Genomic DNA, 17797 nt, shown 5'->3' on the forward strand with positions numbered 1-17797 from the left:
CTGTGTCTATAAATCAAGACTTTTTACGACCTAATTCAAGCTTAAGCTTTGCCCAAATGTCAATATCGACATCTCAATATTAGTTACTTTAACGAAAAGTGTAGCTCTGAAAAGAGAATATAAAAATTGGATACATCTCCACCTAACATGCAGCACCCATTGGAGTGACATCGGTCAAAGCTTTTCCTATTATAGAAAATTCTATTTTAAGACCATCAGTGTCAACTTAGAACTTCACAAATACTGCCAGATCCTTTTCCTTTGCAGAATTGATGATCTTGCCTCCTGTAAACCAGCTGCCACCCATAGTCTATCAAATGAAAACAATTTTAAAATAACATGTCTCCCCTGACACAAAGCAACCAAAGCTACGCTTCTGACAGAAGGATACACCTCAGTTTGGGCTCTATCTTGGAACCATTTTAGACTTTCACAAAGTGAAAGACCATTAGCTAGCTACTGTCTTTTAAAAATATTTTATCTCGTTTTGGCTTATCTTTCATCCTTGGACTGGGTGGGAAATTCCTTACATTATAATACTAATAAAAAAAAGAAATGGGTCTTGAAAATGAAATCTTGTCAAGTTTGATGTTTCGTCTTCTAGTCACAGGGTGACTGCCTCTTCTAGAAGTAGGTGGAAAGCGGGAAGCTAAGGAACTTGAAAGAAAACCAGATTTGGAGTCATATTTAGTCGGCAATATTATTAAAAATAAATCCTTTTGTAGCCTGTCATCTAGAAGTTATGAAACTCGGTAGATGTTTTTCCCCTTTCAAATGAATTTTGTTTTTAATAAGTTTGGCTAAAAGTATAAATGTTTTTGGCAAGGTCATCTTGAACTTGTGGCTTTTCTTAGCCATTGGGGTCTCCACCTCAGAGTTTTTTGTTTTTACTGGAAGTTTAAATATTGTTGACTAAACTGGCAGTTTCTTTGTGAGAACACTTGAGTCCTTTAATGTTTTCTTTTTTTGGTCTCTTTTGCTGTTTAAAAGAATGACTTGAGGATAAATTTGTTGCCTTAGCTAGATAAATAAATCTGACAAAATTATAAATGACTCAGTTAACTGTAGCAGGAAGGGGAAAATAATAGTGAATTAATTTGGAAAAAAAAAAAAAAGAAGAAAACACACCCCTCGATAAATACGTGAAACCCTAACAAAGACAAAAGTCATTCTGGAAAATGTTTAATATTTTAAGGAAAGGAAATAGTGAATTCTTCCTAGAGTTTTGATAGAAGCTCATTACAAACAAATTATCAAAATTACTTGTGATTTTAAAAAGATGAGTAATAGAGTCTATAATTTGACTCTGAAAAAAATACTTAGTTTTGCAGATTCAGACTGGCTGAGAAAATCAAGTCTTGACTGTGTGAAAATGCACCTAACACATGGGTTCTCATAGAATAGATACGTATTTTCAGGGATGTTTTATCCACTTCCTAGAGAAAGTGATGTAGGACGTATATTTTCCTGGCTTCCCTTCACACCTCCTTCTCTGAGAATCTTCTATGTAATAGCCAACAGTTCTTTATTTTTGTTAGCTCATAATTCTGCTTCCAGCTGATTTAACTTTTGTAACTATTATGAGGTTTGGTGTGTTCAGATTACTGGGCATTTACATAAGCCAAGCACAGTTATTACAATTGTTTGTCCAGCTCTGCACTCTGGTTTATAAAGAGTCACCATATACAATATCCGTGTATTTTCCATTGATGAAGAATGTCTGAATAATATTTAAAGTAAGATAATTCCTTTAATGGCTCAAAAGATATTAAAGTACTTTAGAGTGTAGGGGGGTAATTTTGACAGTTTAAAAATTATGTACACTATACATGGGAATGTATTTAGAATGGGACCAGATAAATGCTTCAGTTTTTTAATTAACTAAACATTTAGATATGCACAGAAAAGAGCTTAATTAATTCAGTTCTCTGATCACTGAAGTAGTAGTAAGACTACTTATGAGGATTTTGGTAGATAAATTAAGATAGATAGATGAGGTGCTTAGAACAATACCTGGTATATGGTATATTGTCAGTTCAGAAGCTTTTTAATTATTTGCTCCATCCCCTTCTTTTCCCCTTTCTGGAATATTATAGGGGAAAGAACCTGGAATTTAGGGGCGTGGGGGGATAGTCAATCAGACCTTGTTTGAACTGTATCTCCACACCTTGAGACTCCTAAAATCAGCCAAATTCTTAACTTCTTAAAAGTTCAATTTTCTTATTGGTAAGATAAAATAATAGCGACCTCATAGAATACATGTAAGGATTATACAAGACAGCAGTGCCTAACTCAGAGCCTGGGACATAGTAAGCGCTCCTTACTCTTCTTTCATAGTTTAGTCCCTAAATGAGAACAATGAAATCAGACAAAATGAGTATTATTTACACATACGAAAAATTGCCTGAGGCCGTCCATGACAACTCATTTACCTACTTTATATACCATGCCGAATGTCATTTATATTCCTTAATGTGCTGCCTTTAAGCTTTCTGTATATGACGCTAGATTAAGAGAATAGGCTCTGGTGTATACACATCTGAATTGAAATCCTCATGCTGCCACTCAGTATCTCCAGTCCCCTTTTCTCTCTTCCAGTTTTGAAAGTTTATATCTCAAGTGGTTCATAGATTACCCTTTAAGATTTAACATGCATGCACGTGAAACTTAACAAAATGTAAACTTAAAATATTAATGCAGAAAATACCCAGGGTACTATTCTAGCCAACTCTGAGAGCCTTCTTCAGAGAGGTGTGTGAAATGAGGTTTAGAGTATCAAGCAGTGACCCAATTCTCTGGTAGTCTGCCTTCTAAGATGGCCCCTCATGTTCCCTTCCCCCTGGTATTCATGCCAGCACGTGACCCTCGTCTTCAGTCTTGGGCTTTACCTCATGACTCTTTCTAACATTGAACGTGGCAAAAGAGATGGAGATCACTTCTGAGATTTGGCTATAAAAGACAGTAGCTTCTCTCTTGCTAGCACTCTTTCTCGCTCTGGCTCTTCTCACTTGCTTCTCTGATGGAGCAAGCTGCCATATTGTCAACCAATACTTGATGCAACCTTGTGAGTCAGAAGGCCCAACTAAATGGGCCCAGATTCCTGACCCACAGAGACTGTGAGATAATAGCTGTGGCTGCTCAAAGCCACTAAATTTGGAGGTAAGTGATATGCAGCAATAGATAACTAATATAGATGAGTGAGGCAAGGTAACTATAAACTTCTGATGGAATAAAATAGATTAAAGTTGAAAACAAATTTATATTTTGTTTTCAGTTTTCACTTCCATGTATTTATTTAGAACATTATAGCCATTTTAGTGTTGTTGTCCAATTTTTTGAGCCTTAGTTTGAACAATTATTTGTTCCCAAACATCTTTTTCAATTTGGTAATTCTTAAACAACCCTCCAAATGGAAGATGAGAAGACTATAATTTAGTTAGTGAAAAGTTCATCTTTACTCATATAGCTCAAAGACCTCATACAAGACAAAGAGAAGTAAATTTAATGCTGAAATTATCATTCTAAGAATCATCAAAAACCATTTTAAGAGGTTTGTCATAACCCATTTTCACCAGTACTGAGAGCCAATGCACAGAGCAAAAAAGTAAAATCAATCAGATTGCTCACTGGTGTATATTACAACAAAATTGCCACACCTTTCTCTTTGAGTGGCTTGGTACTAGCAGGACTCTCAGTTCCCAACGATAGATGCAACTACCACTAAAAAGCGTCCTGCCTTGCAAACCACTAAGTCTGAGAAGAGACCATTGTGCTTAGAAGAACTGCAGAGTCGATATCTGAGACAGGAGACTCACCAGCCTGTGGGGCGCCCAGCCCTGCAGTGACCAGACCCTGGTCCAGCCAGAGTAGCCCTCCTAGCTCCTCCAAAATTGGAAGTGAATGCTTGGAATCTGGGATTGCACTGTGTTTTGTGGTACTCCTACCATGTTTAGAGCATTAAACAAATAAATAAAATAAGATTCTGAGAATTACCTAAGATATTTTCACTGTGATATCTTTTCAGATAACTATATGCCACCTAATGTCTGAGCAAGAGTAATTCACAGCCAGAATCAAATCATGGGGAGTTGTTCTCCTCCATGCAAATAGATCAACAGAGTGACTCCAAACTAATATATTGACCAATATTTAGAGCTCTACTTTGTGTTACAACAAAGCTTCTGTCTGTAAAATATAAAGCCCAGTCATTCTTTTCTTTCTTTATTTATTTTTTTAGGTATTTTAAGTTGGCCATGGCAGTGCACTAATTAACAGCAAAATGCTGGATTTGATACCTCTGAATCTCATGGATTCCCTCTGTTCGGTGGACGCAGACTGAATCCCTAACTCTAGCCAGATGTTTTATGAATGGGCAAGATGACAAATCTGTCACTATGACTAGAGAAACAATCCAAGTGTCTTATATGCCAGTGATAGTTCATAAGTATCATTTTGAAGTGCAAAAAGACAATTTCTCTACAGACCTATTGTCTGGTTTGATGTTTATTTTTCATGGTACTGATTATTTACAGATTTAAATGATTACTTATTTTGACGTCCTATTGACAAACCTTTACCCAACAGCCTAGGAATTCTAGTTCACATAAATAAAAAAAAATAACACCCAGTTTTATATAAATTATATAAATATACATTCACCAGCTTACAGCAAAAATACAATTTTAGGCTGTTAGAAACAAAATTAGTTTAACTTTATCCCTATAACATTCTACAGGTTTTTCCATTTGTTCCATGTGTCATATTAAGAATGTTAAAATTGGGGCGGGCCGCGGTGGCTCAGCGGGCAAAGTGCTTGCCTGCTATGCCGGAGGACCTCGGTTCGATTCCCGGCCCCAGCCCATGTAACAAAAAACGGAGAAACAGAATACAATAAAACAAGAAAATGTTTAAAAATGTTTCCCTTTCTTCCTTCCTTCCTTCCTTCTATCCTTCCTTCCTTCTCTCTCTGTCTTTCCTTTAAAAAAAAAAAAAAAAAAAAAAAAAAAAAAAAGAATGTTAAAATTAATATAAACCACATTCCAAATTAGACTTTGTCAGACCTTAATGATTCACTTAGAATATTATTGAGGAAGCAAACAAATGTCTTCTGAGAGATAAGGTAGGGCTGTTTGAAAATTATGTCCTTTTAGCCAAGAATGAAGTATTATCTAATTTCAACCAGTAGATCCAAATTTTGATTACTGTAATGCAAAAGTAAAAGAAATTTGTGCAAATTAGAGAACTTTTATAAATTCATTTTTCCCCAAAATATTTATTCCTTATTGCATGTAAGGTATCACATGTGTCCCAAGGCATAATAGCTATGAACCCAGCAGCAGGGTTACTGACTTCATAAAATTTACTTTAGTCAAAATAATCTTTCTCAATACTTTAGACTAAGGTAAAATGTGTATAGTGGCTAACTAAAAAATTATTTACATAATATAATTTTTTTTAGATAAAATGAATATAGTTATGAACCAATTATACAGGAAACTCTAAAGACTATCAATCAAAATATTCATCATGATCTTCTCTGTGTGGTTGGATTCTGAGTGTCTTCTTTTCATGATTCCATTGTTCTGTGCTGTGTTTTCCAAGTGACACCTGAACAGAGATCACTTTTTAAATTTTTTTCATATATTACCCTTATATTTAGAAAATAATGCAAACATACTGTTTTTTTAAAAGTAACTGAACTTGAGGAATAACTGTCCTGCTTCATTTACCCTCACCTTCTTTCTGAAATACTGATGAAAACCTGGAAAGTTAAGAAGAGTTTCAGAACACGTAAAGCTGTGAGCCAGGCCATTATCTCCCCCACACTCCTACTCGGCCCCAAAGTTCCACTAACTGAAGGGCACCAGGGCACAATCGCTGCGTTTCCACCAACTCTCAACTGCCTCCATCTACCCCGGAAATATGGAGCCTTCACAGGACAAGGGGAGAGAAAGCATTCTCCCTGCAGGGCCATTTCAGCTCCTATCCTTTAGTGTTTCTTCTTCCGTATTCACTCAGTGTCATCTTCCTGAAGGCCAGAGTTGACATGAGATGACGGATCATATCCTGGGATAGAAACTCAGTCCTGTGAAGGGGAGACACAGGAACCTAGAGGTGGAGCCCGGTGGAATTGCTGGTTCATGGGGCGCTCACAGCCCCTGGACACAGAGGATTACAGTGTGCATTAACATTTTATATCTTTTTCTGTTGTGTTGCTAGTTCCTCTAAACCGATGCAAATGTACTAAGAAACGATGATCATGCATCTATGTGATGATGTTAAGAATTACTGAGTGCATATGTAGAACGGTATGATTTCTAAATGTTGTGTTAATTTCTTTTTTTTTTCTTTCTTTCCGTTAATAAAAAAATAAAAATAAATAAAATAAAATAAAATAAAATGCTCAGCAAAGAATCCTCCTGGGTGTCTCCTCAGGGAGCTCTCTAGCCCAGGAGTGACATGCCAGATAAATAAGGTCTGGGCACTGGAAGTCAGGCTCAGGGTGAGCCCAGTAAATAGCTCCTCCAATTTCAGAGCTGAAGAAATAGCCCACTGCAACCAGAGGACTGCATAGCATACCAATGAAAGCAGTTTTCTTCTCTTTCAAAGATGAAGAAATAGCAAAAGAATTTAAAAGTCTACATTTTTAAAAGCATTAATGAAAGAACAGAAAATCAGGCAGAAGACAGTGACTGAAAGGAAGTATATTTAGGCAAAGTTTAGCTATAGAAAACAAAGCTAAATGTTAGAAATTGTCTTTTTTGTGTACCTGATAACATTCAAGTAAGCATGATCTCTAAGAGATAAAAATCTGATAAAATGACAATTTATTCTGAGAAGACATCTAAATGAAATGATTTTAAGACAATCTAGTACAACTAAAAATCTGGACCTTGAGAAACCACAATCGACACTGCAGAAAGTTGAATGAGGGTGTCAGCGTTAGAGGAAAGCAGTTCCTCAAGAATGAAGAAGACAATGACAGAAAGATAGAATAGAGAATAGAAAAAAGGAGAGCAAGAAGGAGAAAGAGAGAACAGATTCGAACCTAGGTAAATCATTAGATCTGGTGGCATCAGAGCAAATGGACTAGAAATCATATTTGAACAGAAAATACAAAAGCTTTTCTGACTCTGTCCTTGATAAGGGTATAACAAATGACAGGCAAAATTATAAACATATTCACATTTCTTTAAATCCAGTTTGGATCTAGTTTATTTGTTTGGTTTTAAACATGTTTAATCTTTAATCTAGGTGGAAAATTGTGTGCATATATTTTAGGAGTTGGGGATCATTTCCTCCCCCAAACAATAGCCAATTTCTCCCATACCATTTGTTGCATAGTCCACTCATTTACTTATTTTTATTTGTTTATTTATTGGTTGCATGATCCAGGAATCGAACCCAGGTCTCTCACATGAAAGGCGGGCATTTTAACCACTGAACTACCCATGCACCCTCACTCCTTTATTAATAATAACTATAATAACAATAATATCATGACTTTCTCAATAAATTATTGCTATTTGATCAGACTTTTTCCCTTAGAGATCATGTTTACTTGAATGTTATCAGGTACACAATATTAGCCCACAGTAAATGTTTTAGTTTGCCAAGGCTGCTATGACAAATACCACAAAATGGTTGAGTTAAGGAATGGGAAAGTACTGTCCCACAGTTTTGGGGGCTAAAAGTCCCACATTACAGTCTTGACATGTCGTATTTGCTCCTGGAGTCTGTAATTTGCTGGTGCTGACTAGCTGCAGTTTTGGGGATTCCCTGACTTGCATCTCTGCCTCAGTCGCCTGCAATCTGTGGATGTAAACATATGGATGTTCTTATTTCCACTACCTTCTGGCTTCTCCTGATTTCTGGCTCTACTGATTGACTGTACCTCAATTTCCTTTCTTTGTAAGTCATATGGATTAAGGGCCTCAATATGTCCTCATCTATAAAGAATCTTCAAAGTACCTATTCACTCACAAATGAGTCCACACCTTCATTTGGTTTGCTAAAGCTGACAGAATCAATACACCAGAGATGGAATAGTTTTTTTAAAGGGATATTAAGTTGCAAGTTTACAGTTCTAAGGCCTTAAAAATGTCCACATTAAGGCATCCAGGGAAAGATGCCTTGGCACAAGAAAGGCCAATGGGTCCAGGACACCTCTGTCACCTGGGAAGGCATGTGGCTGGTATTTGCTGAGGTCTTTCGCTTTTCATTTCAAACAACTTCCCCAGGGGCATTTTTTCCCTTATCTCCATCATGATGTCTCCTGTTGGCTCTGAAGCTTTTTCCAAAATGATTGTCTCTTTAAGGACTCTAGTAAGCAAATCCACCTTGAATGGATGCAGACACATCTCCATGGAAACCAACTACTGAAAAGCTACCACCCACAATTGGGAGGGTCACATCTCCATGGAAACAATCGAAAAGATCCTACCCAACAATATTGAATGAGGGCCAATATTTTCTTGGGTACACAATAGTTTCTAGCTGGCACACACCTTAACGAATAGTACATCTTCAAATGTCCTAACTAAAATTGTGTTCACAGCTGCAGTAAAATGGATTAAGACTTGAACATATCTTTTCAATCCCCAACAGTGAATAATCAACAAATATTTGCTGAATGAGTAAATAATAATAACAGCTAAAATCCATCAAACTCCTTTTTTGTGCCAGGTATATGCTATGCAATACTTTTTAAAAAAACTCATTTATATTTTTTAAGAACTAATTTACTCTTCCCAATAATATTTTGAAGTAAGAATAATTCCTGTTTTATAAATGAATTCTTTTATTTTGCAAAAATTCCTTGCCAAATGCTATTCTGCATCTGTGATGGATGGAGCAGGAACTTTTAACCAAGGAAGTCAGACTTCAGAGATAGCAGTCTTGAAATGACACAATAAAGCTCCCCAGAAATGTGAAATTACACAAATTAATTCATTTACTTCGTACATACATGTTGACATGTAGTGTATGCCTAAGACTCTATCTCTGCAGCTTCATGGTGTTTTGATATTTGCTGAGCCAAGTACCATTCATTGTCATTCTCATTTCAAAATTCTTTGGGCTATTCTTACACATTTTCTTTTCCATATAAATTTTGGGATCAACTTGTCAGATTATACTTTTTTAAAACCTCACTGTGATTTTAATAGGCATTGTATGACATCAGAATGGAATGAATAGCTTAGTTTGGGGAGAAGTGACATCTCATGAGTGTTGAGCATTCCCTTATAATATTATGGTGTGTCTTGCCCTTTATTTGTTTCTAATTCTGGAGTCTTCAGTCAAGTTTTAAAGCTTTTGCCATCTAGATCACCCACACTTCTTTTTCTACTTATTCTTGGATGTTTTGTAGCTTTTGTGACTATCTTAAATAGATTTCACGTTTCTTTTTCTAGTTGGTTATTTCAGAAACATAATAAAAAAGTCCACTTTTGGGATAATGGTCACCATTACTGAACTGTCTTTTTATAGTGTTTTTCAGTTGACTCTTGAATGTTCCAATTAGATGTTCATTTTATCTGCAAATAATAAAGTTTGGGATCTTACATACCTCAATTTATTTTCCTCTTTTATTCTATTTAGGGTATCAATGCATTGTTAAAATAAAGTCCCTTACTAGCCTTAATTTCCTCATTTGTAATTTATTATTTTAATAATGATGACAATAATATCTCTATCAGAGTGATATCATGAGAAGTACATGAGACAACCTGTGAAAAAGTGCTTAGAGCAATAAGCACATGGTTTGCCCTCTACATCAACCCTCACCACCTTTCCCATTGTTATTGTTGTTTTGGGTTAGAATCTTTCTAATTTGCACCATATTAGTCAGCAATTTCTAATAGATAGTCTTAATTAGGTTAGGGAATTTTCTTCGATTTCTAGTCTGATCTCAGGGAAAAGAGTTGATTATTTTTCAACTATCTTTCAGGGTCTTTCAAGCTGATCATGTGGTTTCTTTGGGTATCAGTTAAAGTGGCCTAATGTACACAGTAGAGTTCGTGCACTGGAAGAGCTCTTCTTGGAATCCATCTTGGTCATTATGTATACAACTGGGTTTATGTTGCTCATTTTTTATTCTTTCAGGACTTTTCCTGTATTCATAAGTGGGATAGATCTACGTTTTTTTCCTATTTTTCCTTATCAGTTTTTGGTGCCTTGATAATTTTGTCCTGTTAGAATGAGTTGAGAAACTTAGTCTGTCTCCCAGGACTAGAGCCCACGATAGGAAAGGTTTTGGCAAATCTCTCTTGTAGATGGGTCTGTGCTTGGTGCTTATTCAGTGGCAGGTTGCTGAATAGATTTTAGATTTCTTTTACGATCATTGATCTAATCTGAATTTCTGCATCTTTTGGTGTCTATTTTAGTAATTTTTATTTTCCTAGAAAATGTGTTTTCTTCAAAAATCCATTCTGATCTATTATGCTCTCTCTTAATTATAACATCATTTTTAACTTCCATTTTTCAGAATCAAATTTGCCTGTTTGATCTATTTTATTGTTCTTTTCAAAGAACTAGATTTTAGTCCTACTGATCAGGTCTAGTGTTTTTAATTCTAATGATTGTGTTCTAGTCTATAATTTCCGCTTTTTTCTTCATTAACATAGTCTTCCTACTTTCATTTTTGTTTATTTTCCCAGCCTCTTGAGTTGACTCTTTGATTCATTCAGTTTTCATCTTTCTTGTTTCCTAATAAATGAATTGAGGTCCTAATCTTCTTCTCTCAACAACCATTTTGGCTAAATTCCAGTCTTTGATATGTAATGCTCTCATCATATTTCATTTTGAAAGTTTGAGTTTTTTTCTCTTTAACCCAAGAATCATTTATTGGGTGTTGTAAAATTTTAAATGGGTTAATATTTGTTCTTTTCTTTATTCCTAATTTTGTTGCACTGTGGTCAGAGATTATGTTCAGTGTGATTTCTGCTTTGGGGAATTTCTTTCATATTTCTTTGTGGCTTAGAATAATGGTTAAGAGTACCACTGGGTGCTTAGAAGGGTGACTGGCAAACAGTAACTGCCATGAGCTCAGGGTCAATCTTAATATATTTTGAAAAAAAACCTTTGAAAATGGGTAGTCTCTAGTACAGACATGACTTATTTATATGATTGTGTCACTTGAATCCTAAATCCTTACTTATATTCTGCGAACTTGATTTTTGGATTATTCAGAGAACTGTGCCAAAGTCTCCTACTCTTAGAAATTTTACTTTTCTTTCTGTATTTCTAACATTTTCCCCTATAAATGCAATATTATTTGCTTTCATAAAAATTCATTCTATCATCATATATCTCCCTGGTGGACTTATAATTTATTGAAAATACAATGTTTTATACTTGGTCTATTATTTACAGAGTTATATATATTTTCTTTTTGTTAATATTTCATTAGCATTCTCTTTCTATTTCCAGATTCTCTAAGTCATTTTCTTTTCTTCTTGCTTTGTTTTTGTTTTCAAATAGATCTTGGTGTGAAATATAATGTCATGTCCTTTTGGTATATTTCTTCCAAATTGTATATGTGTGCGTTTTTCCTCAAAATGAGATGTATTAAAAGTGGAATTTGATCCATTTACAATTATCGTGATCATTAATATGTCTAAATTCATTCTTGACATTTTATTATGTTTTCATGCTTTCTTGCTATTGCTCTTCTATTTTCTTAATACTACATTTTATATAATTATGACATTTGCTTAGACCTATATTTATCCCCTTAGTAGTCTGGACATTTTACATCCTGTCAACATTCCTTACCTCCCTCTTCCCATCCTTTCTAACAGAACCCTGCTTGTATTCAGGTATCTGTTCTCTTCTACATACCCATGCATTGCAAGGCAGTCAGGTCCTGTCCTTACCTACAGGGAATAATTTATACTTTGTCCAATTTATGGAGGTACCGTCCCTTTTAACAGTGATTGGTTTCATTGTGGGCATATGAAGTGAATTCTGGACAATGAGGTTGAATCCACTGGGTAGATATTGGGAATCATTTTCTCTGTGGATAAAAAATTTTAAAACATACATAAGGAGACACAAACTTATGCATTCCACTATATATTTCCTCGTATGATAACCAGAGAAGCTGCTTCTATCTGCCAGCTATCTTCTAACCTGAAGATATGCTTCTCCTGTTGGGAAGACAGAATGAAAACAAAAAGAAGCTCAGTCCTTTAAGTTACACTTTAATCACCAGATGAACCAACCAAGGAATTGCCTACCTTGGAACTTTTTTATAGAAGAGATAAATTATCCTCATCATATAGGTGTTTTGAGTTTTATTTTCTGTCATGGCAGCTGAATCATTCTAATTTTTGCAATATTTAAAGTCTGTTTTTTAAATATCTAGCTTGATATTCTGATCAGTTCAATCAATATCTTCTTACTAGATTAATCAAGACAATAAAATTTCACTTCCCATGAAACTTTGCTCATCATATCCCAACTTTGTTTACTCATATATAAATTTTATTACACATTGCTTTTAATTCTTATATTATTCCTCTACTTTCAAATAATAACAATTATCTTAATCCCTAAAGTCTTATTACCTCCCATTATTTAGATTTAACAATACATTTTATTGAGTTGTTCTTATTTATCTCTTTCTTGAATCCCCTATAGTTTTCATTTTGGTTTTATTATTATTATTATTTTGCATGGGCAGACACCAGGAATTGAACCCGGGTCTCTGGTATGGCAGGCAAGAACTCTGCCACTGCACCACCATTGCCTGCCCTGGTTTTACTTTTGCTTGATGTGAAAACATCATCAAATACTTCTTTCAGATAGGTGTTGACTGTTAGCCTGTTGTTGGTGTTTGCCAGGAATAGGACTCTAGTTTTATAAACATTTTCCCACATAACTGTGAAGATATTCTCCATTGTTTTTTAGCCTCCTGTGCATTTTAAGGAAAATATGATAATAGCTGTTTTCTTATTCTTTATAAATTACCTGTTTATCTCTCTGAAAGTCTTTGCAATCCTTTCTCCATATCCTTAAGATCACTTGCCTAGGATATTTCTTGAATTGTTTCTTTTTTGTTTTCTGCTTTTTAGCTTTTGTTGTTGTTTTATTTAAATTCTGCTACATCATAAAAATTCAAATAAAAAAATTTCTTTCTTCAGCTCATAAAAAAATTATTATATTATTTCCTTGATTATTATTTTCTTTCCCTTCTTTCTGTTTTTCTTTTTTTGGCTGCCGGTTAAAAGGCTGTTAGAGCCAATGACTCTGCTCCCACTCCCCCCTCATTTGTCACATATTTGCCATTTTGCATTCTGTCTTATGATAATATGTCAGCTAGGCCTTTTCCTCAGTCGCTGAACTCCCAGGCTAGTTCATGGCCACGGAGTTCCCTTGCAGCGAATATGGTCACACGAGTGGAATCTAAACTGAAGTGTTAGACACAACTTCCTGGAAATGCCCTCAACTTCCTGGAACTATCGTCAAAAAGCGGGGGCCATGCCTTCTCCTACCTCTTTCCCTCCTCACTGCTGGTTAGAATGTAACCATCTAGAACCATAAGCTGAAAGCTGTGTGTTAATAGTGGCAGAACACAAGACAGAATGAGCCTGAATTGCCAATAATTTGGGAACCAACATATAAACTCTGGATTGCCTACATTTACGTGAGATAGAAGTAAGCTTCCATCCTTCTAAATCCATTGTTGTTTGCCTCATCTTTCACGTAAGACCAAATCTAAACCTAACTAATACAAGTGAAATATATCCCAGTCTAGCTTCTCCATTCTGCTGCCAGTTAAGATAGCATGACTGTTCCTTGCTCAGGGTTGAGAAGCCCTCCTCAGTCTAATCACAGCCACAACCCAAATTAACTATATTTTTCCAATATCGTTCAGTCTATAAACTGGCATAGAGTTTGAGTCAGAAAACCTGCAAAGCACTTGCAATGTGACCTCAGATAAATCATATAATGTCCTCAGTTTTTTCATTTACCAAATAAATACAGTAAATCTTACCTTGATAATAACAACATTCATTTACCGTTCTTGTAATAATGCTGTGAGGTAAATTTTCTAATTGACACATTGCAGGTAAGGAAACAGAGCTTCAGAGAGGTTAAGTAAAGTTCCCAAAATTGCACAGCTTAGTAAGTGGCAGAATAGAAATGTAACTCAGGAATTCTATATACTATGATCTTTCGCTACAGCTTATTACCCTCTCCATCTTGCCTTGTGAACTGTAAGGTAACCTCTGAAAAGAGCTCTGTTTGTATATCTTCGTGAAATTAGAACATTTTGCCTTCATTCTCCTCCACATACAATGTTATATTAGTACATTATACATTCTTTGTATAAGAATCGGGCTGGATGATTTTCATGTTTAAATGAAAATATCATAGAATACAATTTACCCTTGAAGAACCCCAGGCCCAGTAATTTTTCAACAGATTGAATGCATTAAGCTTTTGTATATACATAGGCCCATGCTGGAAGATAAGCAAAGTCAATCGGAGAGTAACAATTCCTGTCCTCTAAGAATTTATAGCTTAAAATATGCCACAGAGACGTGGGCTCAAATATACAAATTCAAGCAAACATCAACACATGAATAAAGAAGAACAGTACAACCTTTCAGTTCTGTGTTGAACAGAACTGCTTTTAACATACACACACAAATTAGAATAATACTTAACACAAGTCAGAACCCTTGTGAACGGGAGGGAGGCAGAGTGTGTCTGAAGGGGGAAGGCATCCTCCCAATTAAGCTAACACACCAGGATTTCCCAGCGGATTTACATCGCCAGAAACATAAGTTCTCAGATGCGAGGGTGCAAAAGCATGCTTGCACACACTAATTATTCAGCAGAATGGCCCCAATAAAGTGAAGATTTTTCTATAGACAGATAAAACAAGAGAGAAAACTTTCAATTGATTTTTTTCTGCTAAAAGTGTAATTTAGAAACGAAGAGGTAAGAATTCTCTTCCAGGTTTTGACACTTAGTAGCTCACTTGGCTTCTGGCAAATCCTGCCTTCTACCCATTAGGGACTTACAGACTGGGAAATAAATTTAGGATAGAAAATCAATAATAAGGCTTGCAGCATGAAGAAACCAAGCAAGCAAATTTTTAGGCAACCTTTACTATATGATAGGAGTGATGTAGCTAAAGTTAAAGCCTCTTCATGGTATTTTCTAGTTTGAATGAAATACTTTCTTGCCTCATTTATGGAAGGTCCAAGCTCTACTTCGCTGAAAGAGGTGGCCTCTGTACTAGTTAATTCCCCCACTTCCCTACTGCTCAGCTTTCTCCAAACCTGACTTTCATTTAGCAAAAAATTCTCAAAATAAATTTAAGTAAGTCAAGTCCACTCTGCCCCTCCTCAAAACTTTAAAGAAATAGCCGTTTTCAGTTGCAGCCCCTGGCCAAATCTACCACCTGTGTAATTCACAGGATTAAAAAAAAAAATCAACATTAAAAATAAACAAAGTAAAACTCTACCTCCACTCCACACTTATGAGCTATGTCTGGTAGAATAACCTGAAAATTAGAGTGAGAAAGATTCTGCAATGACTCTACGGCTTTATATAAAGACAGCTCCAAGCAGAGGGTTTTCATCTTCACCTGATTTATTCCTTCCTTTCCTCCATTTATTTCATTCCCAAGGCACTGACTCAATCTTTTCTCCTATTGTAGTCATTGAGAGAGTGAAATCTATCTTATCCAAGCAAAACAATTTCATTCATCATATTACAGTCACATCGATTAGGAGTTAATGGATAAAATAAAGCATAAAAACCTCCCTTTGGACTCATGAGATCTTTCCGGAACATTCTTGGAGCTCTGGGACAGCTCAATCCAATTTCTTCACAATTTATTTATTTATGTGTGTGTGTGTGTGTGTGTGTGTGCATTCATTCGTTCATTCATTCATTTATTCTACAAATATTTATTCAATGCCCATTGCATCAGCACACACTGTACTAGACATTTGTTAATTAACATTTACTTGGTATTCATCTCAGGCTGATATATGTTGATTGAACTTTCTTATTTATACATCTTACCTCCTCAACTAAAATATAAGTTCTTTGAGAGTGGGGCCCATCTCTTATTCTTTTCCTTCATTGCCTAGCAAAGAACCTAAGCAATATTTTCTTGGCAAATATTTTGTATTATCAAATACCAAGTTTAAACTACATTTTATTTCTGGTTTAAAGTCATAAATACAAATCACTGAGACCCTTTACTCAATTAAAATTTTTGAAGTTTCTTTCTGGTCTACGAACTGCAGTGGGTACAATTTACCTCTCTACAAGTTAGAAAGAAATTGAATTTACGTCTTTGGGGACTCACCTACATTTCAGACACTGCCAGATGTGCTGGTTACACATGCCTGCTTTGTGAGTACAATAAGCCCAACTTATTTTATTGACTGCATTGAAACAATGACTAATTTCATTCCAGCCTCTGCACTGTGCCACAGAACTGTAGCTACCATAATGATATTATAAGAACTTGAATACCTCAGTGCAAGACTTTACCAACTGGAAACAATGATGTGGATTGACTTGAAACTGTTGTGGGAAGGTGAATGCTTTTTCAATCCTTCAGCCATTTATTTGATATTGCTCTCTCTGCTCCCGAAATGAATGACCTTAAGATCAACGAATTTATATTTTAATTAAAATGCACATATTAAAGGATGTAAAAAAAATGGGACTTGATTATCAATCTCTACTTAGTGCCCAATCCTGAGAATAAAAGTGTTAAGTTGCTAAATGCACGTACATTCTACATGGGCCAGAATATTTATGTAGGACCTATTACTATGGCAGATAAATACTGATTCCACCACCTTTAATCCATCACCTACATTCAGTTGATAGAAAAGCAAAGAGACCATAAATGAAAAAAATTCAATTAATAGAGAGAATCTTTAAGGAGCAAGTGGCTGGGGGTATTTTGTGTTTCCTCCCTTTTCTTGAAGAGGAAAGGAACTGCTTCCCAACAACTTCAGACGCAGCTGCAGGGGTGGGCTTTCAAGAACCTCTTGGAAATGAGTGTCCATAATTTAGATACTCGTAATTGACTCCTACTTATAAAAGGTTTTAAAAGAACTGGAACTGCTGTCTCTAATAGCAGAAGAAGAGGAATAAGAAGCAGTTTCAAGGGAGAAAGCTTCATTTCCACTAGTGATGGATAAAAAGCAACTTCTTGAAAGTAGCCAGCCTTGAGTCATTTTGAGTCACTCATTCTGAGTCCCAGAGCTAGGTTACCCCCCAAAAAAGAGTTTTGTGTGTTGTTTCACCAGAAAATGAACTAAGGGAAGAATTTATAAGGGGCCAGATGAGGAGGTATCTTCTACTTCAGGGAATAATGAAAAGAGAAGTCCCCACCAAGGGAGTGAATCCTCAAACTCCACAAAATTATCCCAGAAGAGAAAGAAAAAGCTTTTGGCCATCTGGCAGGCACAGAGAGCATAAATCCTAGATTACTACTGGACCAATCAAGTAATATCTAATCATCTCCTTACGGCGTTTCTTTCCCCTTATCTGGCCCCAAAGGTCCAGAGGCAGAATCATGAGTGCAATGCATTTTCTCATTTGTTCTTTCAGTATCTCTGCTTTTGAAGCTAATTCACCATGTTGTGAAGAAGCCCAACCAGCCTGAGGAAAGTCTTACGTAGAAAGAAATCAAGCCCTGGCTGAGCGCCCAGCCGACAGCCAGCACCAACGGGTCAGCCATGTGAGGGAGCTATCTTGATAGTGGACATTCTGGCCCTGAATTGAGCCACCCCAGCAGACATAAGTGGAG

General features: G+C 35.8%; 1 protein-coding gene across 21 annotated transcripts in view; it reads right to left on the reverse strand.

Annotated features, from left to right (window-relative positions):
• Positions 1 to 17797, reverse strand: part of LOC143676488 (uncharacterized) — a 339453-nt gene that overhangs the window by 106233 nt on the left and 215423 nt on the right. For 3 of the 21 annotated variants that reach the window (XR_013172134.1, XR_013172132.1, XR_013172131.1), the window contains one exon: positions 11977 to 12149. The exons of 17 other annotated variants lie outside the window; for them this stretch is intronic. The gene's annotated coding sequence lies outside the window, so the exon portion shown is untranslated. Of the gene's footprint in view, positions 1 to 11976; positions 12150 to 16483; positions 16638 to 17797 lie in introns of those variants that run through there. One more of the 21 variants, XR_013172130.1, reaches the window with a different exon arrangement.

This window comes from Tamandua tetradactyla, chromosome 3 (assembly GCF_023851605.1).
Source record: "Tamandua tetradactyla isolate mTamTet1 chromosome 3, mTamTet1.pri, whole genome shotgun sequence".
NCBI classification, from domain to species: domain Eukaryota; kingdom Metazoa; phylum Chordata; class Mammalia; order Pilosa; family Myrmecophagidae; genus Tamandua; species Tamandua tetradactyla.